This window comes from Octopus sinensis, linkage group LG17 (genome assembly GCF_006345805.1).
Source record: "Octopus sinensis linkage group LG17, ASM634580v1, whole genome shotgun sequence".
In the NCBI taxonomy this organism is placed as follows: domain Eukaryota; kingdom Metazoa; phylum Mollusca; class Cephalopoda; order Octopoda; family Octopodidae; genus Octopus; species Octopus sinensis.
This window is the reverse complement of record NC_043013.1, coordinates 15,463,473-15,470,972: the sequence shown is the minus strand read 5'-3', so window position 1 is coordinate 15,470,972 and position 7,500 is coordinate 15,463,473.

Sequence of the window (7,500 nt, the reverse complement as noted above, 5' to 3'; positions counted from 1 at the left end):
ATATATGTGTGTGTGTGTGTGTGTGTGTGTGTGTGTAGAGGCGCAATGGCCCAGTGGTTAGGGCAGCGGACTCGCGGTCATAGGATCGCGGTTTCGATTCCCAGACCGGGCGTTGTGAGTGTTTATTGAGCGAAAACACCTAAAGCTCCACGAGGCTCTGGCAGGGGATGGTGGTGATCCCTGCGGTACCTTTCAACCACAACTTTCTCTCACTCTTACTTCCTGTTTCTGTTGTACCTGTATTTCAAAGGGCCGGCCTTGTCACTCTCTGTGTCACGCTGAATATCCCCGAGAACTACGTTAAGGGTACACGTGTCTGTGGAGTGCTCAGCCACTTACACGTTAATTTCACGAGCAGGCTGTTCCATTGATTCGGATCAACGGAACCCTCGTCGTCGTAACCGACGGTGTGCTACCAATATATATATATATATATATACATATATATATATATTATTCCATATGTCTATATATTCAAATCTGCAATATGACCGAATGAGTTGATATGTGAGGGCATGTAAAGTGCGCACGTGTAGATGTGCATGTTTTTGTGTGCAGACAGAATCAGCGGTGAGGGGGAGGAGGAGGGCAAGATATAAGAGGAGGAGGTTAAGATATAAGAGGGGAGAGTAAGATATAAGAGGAGGAGAGTAAGATATAAGAGGGGAGAGTAAGATATAAGAGGGGAGAGTAAGGTATAAGAGTGGGAGGGTAAGATATAAGAGAGGCGGTGAGATATAAGAGGGGAGAGTAAGATATAAAAGGGGGAGGGGAGATATAAGAGGGGAGGGTAAGATGTAAGAGGAGTTCAACAAGAGAAGGAAGATGGTAGATAAGTTTGAAGAAGGGAAATGGAGTGTTATAGACGTAATGAAAGTAAGAGAGAGCGAAGGCGAATAAGAGAGAGACAGTGGGAGCGAGAGTGGAGGACGACAGGGAGGTAGAGAGAGAAGTGGGGAGTAGGAGAGAGTGGTGTAAGAGACTGAAAGTGTAAGAAAGAAAAAAAGGAAGATGAGGAAAGACCTAGTGAGTGAGGAGTGAGTGTGAGTGAATAGGTGAAGATGAGAAAGACGGGTGTGGTGGGGGGGCTGGAGATAATGTATGAAGAAAGGTGAGAGTTCGAGGAAGATTAATGGATGTGTGAAGGGGGGAGGTTTAACAGGAAATACTGAGAGAGAGAGAGAGAGAGCGAAAGATATACACGTGATAATGAGTATGTGTGAGTGAGTGAGTGAGTGTGGGTGTGTGATGTGTGTGTGTTTTTATGCGTGTATGTGTGACATACATACATGTATGTATGTATGTATGCATGTATGTATGCATGTATGTATGTATGTATGTATATATATGTATATATATGTATATGTATATATATATATATATGTGTGTGTGTATATATATATACATATATATATATATGTGTATGTATATATATACATATATTTTTATGTATGTATATATATATGTATAAATACATATATATATACATTTATATATATATATATACATATATCGACATGTGTACATACACATACGTCTGTGTCTGTATGTATGTATGTGTGTATGTATGTATATTTGTATGTATGTATCCACAAACACACACACTCACATACGAACACATACATGCATATGTGCACACATATATAGAACAGAAACTGACACAAACATACATACGCGTGCTACCGCAAATACCCACAAAATACATCCATAGTCGCATACATACATATACATATACATATACATACACATATTGATATACACATATTGATACATACATACATACAAGCACACTCATGCAATAAAAAAGTGACGTGTAACATAAGTAGACACGTGCTAGTGTCAGCGCGCACGCATTACACTCAGGTGTTGTTCAGTTTTTAAAGAATTTTATACCAAAACACACTTTACCACTGTGTGTGTACCTGTGTGTATGTGTATGACTGTAGCTCGACTATTGAGCCACACTAATAATTAACTTTTACGGTGTAATAGTCATCATGCCGTATCCGAAATATTACCTGAAAGCCACCGTTTCGATCTTGCTAATCTGCATGACCCTTTCTTTGACCCCTGAAAACTGGTTAGAAGATTACGCCCAGGAATATCAACATGTGATTAACAGAGTGACGACAAAACAGTGGGGCTATGAAGTTGATCTCAATGACAACAACAAGAAAACGAAGGTAAGAAGTAATAATAATAATAATAATCTTTTCTACTATAGACACAAGATCTGGAATTTTGGGGGGATCACATCGAGCCCATTGTGTAACTAGTATTAATTTCATCGACCCCGAAAGGATAAAAGCAAAGTCGACCTCGACAGAATTTGAACTCAGAACGTAATGACGGGCGAAATGCTGCTAAGCATTTTGCCCGGCATGCTAAGGATTCTGCCAGCTCGCTGCCTTTATTATGATAATAATAATAATAATAATAATAATGCAGTACCAGGCAGTGGCTCTCATGGCTTCTGATCTTAACTGATTGGAAGTGTTATCATGTACATTGTTTTGTCTTGGTATAAAAGATGGGCTACAGCAAATATTCTGCTCAATACCACAGATTTGCTTGTCAGTTGTTTGACCTTAACCAGTTGAGCATGTCGCTTAGTGGCTGACGATATGTGCATCTCTGATCGCGAGCAGAAGTAGTGGGAGAGCATCATAGCCATGTGTTGAGAGGGATTCTTTGGGGTTTGAATAATTCACCTCTGGAAACATGGGTGGTTCTTTCAACATCCTTAAACAACCCTTATTCAGGGACCTTTTGAGCGGGATGGGCTACTCAACCTGAAGAAAATTCTAACTGGGCCCCACCTGCAAGGTCATGCGCTGTTTATCTTGATATGAGATCACCATGTCACGCACATATGGTTGTGATGCATGTGCCTAGTGTACCCTTATCAGACGGGTAGTCATGATGGGTATATTGGGTTTCGTATATTTTACTCCAGTGTCACTTTGATGGCATTCACTGCTCTCTCACTCAATAATAATGATAATAATAATAATAATAATAATAATAATAATAATAATAATAATAATAACAATAATCCTTTCCACAATAGATACAAGGCCTGAAATTTTGGGGGAGGGGACTAGTTGATTACATCAACCCCAGTGCGTAACTGGTACTTAATTTATCGACCCCGGCAGAATTTGAACTCAGGACGTAGGAACGGGCGAATATCTGCCGAGCATTCTGCCCGGCGTGCCAACGATTCTGCTAGCTCGCGGCCTAAATAATAATAATAGTAGTACTAGGCACTGGCTCTCATGACTTCTGATCATGTTGTCATGTACATGTTTTGTCTTGGTGTAAAAGATGGGCTACAACAAATATCCTGCGCAACATCACAGATTTACTTGTTACTTGCTTGACCTTAATTCGTTGAGCACGACTATTAGTGGGTCAGAGGAATTCTTTGAGGTTTGAATAATTTACCTCTGGAAACATGGGTGTTTCGTTCATCATCCTTAAACAACATTCATTCAGGGACCTTTTGAACAGGATGGGCTACTCAACCTGAAGAAAATTCTAACTGGGCCTCACCTGCAAGGTCATGCGCACATATGGTTGAGATGCATATACCTGGTGTACCCTTATCAGACAGGAAGTCATGATGGGTATGTTGGGTTTCGTATATTTGCACCCTAGTGTCACTTTGATGACATGCATTGCTCTCTCACTCAATAATAATAATTGAAAATGAGAAAGCAACCATACAATGGGATTTACCAAAACATACTAATAGAGAAATTAAGGCCAATAGGCCGGATATAGTTGTCAGAGATCATCAAGAAAAAAAATGCTTTCTAATTGATGTATCAATACCAACAGATGACAACGTTTCTCTAAAAGAAATTGAGAAACTTTCAAAATACAAAAGCCTGAAAATAGAGGTAACTCGAATGTGGAGTCTAAAAAGAGAAACAACCCCTATTATAATAGGCGCATTAGGTATGATAAAAAAAATATTCAGACAAATACATAACAAAAACATTAGGGCTAACAAATATATATAACATACAGAAAATAGCACTACTAAGCACCGTACACATCCTACGTAAAACACTTTCAATACAGTAAAAATAAGAGCATTGCAACAAACTACAGCACGTACCCAAGACACACAGAGCTGCGCTCGGTCGTGCAGTGAAAGCACGTGATAAAAATAAGATTACCGAATAAATAATAATAATAATAATAATAATAATAATAATAATAATAATAATAAGAAGAAGAAGAAGAAGAAGAAGAAGAAGAAGAAGAAGAAGAAGAAGAAGAAGAAGAAGAAGAATGATAATGAAGAGGAATAAGAGGAGGAATAGGAGGAGGAGAAGCAGGATAATTAATAAGTAAAACACATCATCACCATCGTAATCATCATCATCATCATTATTAATATCATCATCCTCCTATAACTATGACATTCTTTATTAGTTAGCAGGGGTGTTTTCAAGAGGTTTGGTGACAACAAATTTCCTTATTATATCTAAAGAATATTTCTTAGGATAGACACAGGATTGCACCATTCTACTTTTCTAATAACCTTTCCCTTGACAAAGCAAAAGCTGTTTTCATTTGGGCTTTTATTTTCTCACGTGGTGATTTACTGGGCCTTCTACTACTTCTTGTTCGACTTCTTCCTTTTCTTCTTCTTCTTCTTCTTCTTCTTCTCTTCTTCTTCCTCTTCTTCTTCCTTCTTCTTTTTCTTCTTCTTCTCCTTCTTCTTCTCCTCCTTCTTCTTCTCCTTCGTCTTCTCCTTCGTCTTCTTTTTTCTTCTTCTTTTTCTTCTCCTTCTCCTTCTTCGTCTTCTTTTTTTTCTTTCTTCTCCTTCTTTTCTTCTTCTTCTTCTTTTTCTTCTTCTTCTTCTTCTTCTTCTTCTCCTCTCCTCCTCTCCTCGCTTCTTCGTCCTTATCTTCTTTTTCTCCTTCTTGTCTTCTTTTTCTTCTTCTTCTTCTCCTCCTTCTTCTCCTTCTTCGTCTTCTTCTTTTTCTTCTTCTTCTTCTTCTTCGTCTTCTTCTTCTTCTTCTTCTTTTTCTTCTTCTTCTCCTCCTTCTTCTTCTCCTCCTCCTCCTCCTCTTCCTTCTTCTTCTTCGTCTTCTTATTCTTCTTTTTCTTCTTCTTCTTTGTCTTCTTCTTTTTCTTCTTCTTCCTCTCCTCCTTCTTCTTCTCCTTCTTCGTCTTCTTCTTCTTTTTCTTTTTCTTCTTCTTCTTCTTCTTTTTCTCCTTCTTCTTCTTTTCCTTCTTCTTCTCCTTCTTCGTCTTCTTTTTCTTCTTCTTCTTCTTCTTCTTATTATTATTATTATTATTATTCGTCTTCTTCTTCTTTTTCTTCTTCTTCTTCTCCTCCTCCTTCTTCTTCTTCTCCTTCTTCGTCTTCTTCTTTTTCTTCTACTTCTTCTTCGTCTTCTTCTTCTTCTTCTTTTTCTTCTTCTTTTTCTTCTTCTTCTTCTTTTTCTTCTTCTTCTTTGTCTTCTTCATTTTCTTATTATTATTCTTCTTCGTCTTCTTCTTTTTCTTCCTTTCTTCTTCTTCTTCTTCTTCTTATTTTTCCTCTTCTTCTTTTCTTCTTTTTCTTCTTCTCTTTCTTCTTCTTCGTCTTCTTCTTCGTCTTCTTCTTCGTCTTCTTTTTCTTCTTCTTCTTATTCTTCTTCGACTTCTTTTTCTTCCTCTTCTTCTTCTTATTCTTCTTCTTCTTCTACGTAGCATTGAGTTCCATCTTTCACTCTTGTGGAGATCACACAAACATACACATACACACGCGCACACACAGCAATCCGTTTTGTGCACGATATGACAATTATCTATTAAATATGTAACAGAAAAGATTTCTCTGATTTAGAAAAAAATAAAAATAAGTTGAAAAACAAAACCAACACAGGACTTAATTGTTTCTAGAGAGTTCCATTAAGTAATGCATAACGTGTCCTTTTCCTTTCCTTCGTATATCTTCTCCATCTTAACCCACACATGTCCCTAAACACCCTGTTTCTTGTTTAACGTTTGCTTGTATCTTTCTGTATCGCTCCGAGATTTAATACGGAAATGGTTATTACTGATAAAGCCATCTATGTATCACATTTAATGTACATACACCGTTGAGAGGCAAGATGTTGCGGTTTTCGTCCGGGAATAAAATCCTTTAGATGTGCTGTGTTAAAAACACAATATATATCCACCCATCCATCCATCTTTTCTGCCAATAATTTCTGAGAGGATCGTGAGGTTAAACCCTTTAAGTATCTCCTCCACAAGGTCCTTCCAGAAGTAACCGTCATTAAACTTTTCCACTGGATCCACAAGCTAGTTCAACTAATATTGGTTGGCATCCTTTTTGTCTCGGGAGACAGTGGAGTTGCGCATAAAGTAGTCTAGTCCGGCTTTTACATTTCATGTCCTGATACATTTCCTGCTGTGGCTGTGTAGTCCTATCCTGGACAAACACTCCCTCTAGCAGGTACCGCAAATGTAGCGAAGACTGTTCCTCGCTGGTTGTAATGCCATAGTTTCTTGTTGACGTCTTTTCTTGTCTTTCCATTTCTCTTCTCTCTCTCTGTGACACTCTTTGTGTTCCCTCTTTTACGGTACGTCGCCAGTCTCCACGGTTGCCGGCAACTGCCTCCCAACCGCTAATATTGATGTTGCAGGCCTTCATGTCCCTTTTGCAAACATCCTTGTAACGTAAGAGCGGTCTACCCACAGACCTAGTACCCCTAGCAAGCTCTCCATAGAGTATGTCCTTGGGGATTCTGAACTCTGTTCAGTTCAACTAATACTGTGGATATTATCCAACGATCTCGTACCCTAGGTTTCCAAACGGGTGGCTTGAAGAATCCGTCTTGCTACAATATGCATACATACATACATACATGCATACATACATACATACACGCATACACACACATCCATCCATCCATCCATACATACATACATACATACATACATGCATACATACATACATACATACATACATACATACATACATACATACATACATACATACACACATCGGAGGGTGATGAGAAATCATCCCGGCAGCAGCTAGCGAAAATGCTAGAGGCATTTCGGCTTTGTTGCGCCTTGTCAGTGATGGGCAATCGCAGTCATTAGCGGGACGATTTACCGCATCCATTTGATACATGTTGTGTTTGTAATACAGAATGTGTATATGAGAATTTATCTCGGACGAAACGATCTTATTATTATCATTATTGAGTAAGAGAGCAGTGCATGCCACCAAAGTGACACTGGGGTAAAATATACGGAAGTCCAGTATACCCATCATGGCTACCTGTCTGATAAGGATACACCAGACACATTCATCACGACCATATGTGCGCGACATAAACAGCGCATGACCTTCCAGGTGAGACCCAGTTAGAATTTTCTTCGGGTCGAGTAGCCCATCCCGCTCAAAAGGTCCCTGAATAAGGGTTGCTTAAGGATGTTGAACGAACGACCTGTTTTCAAAGGAAAATTATCCAAACCCCC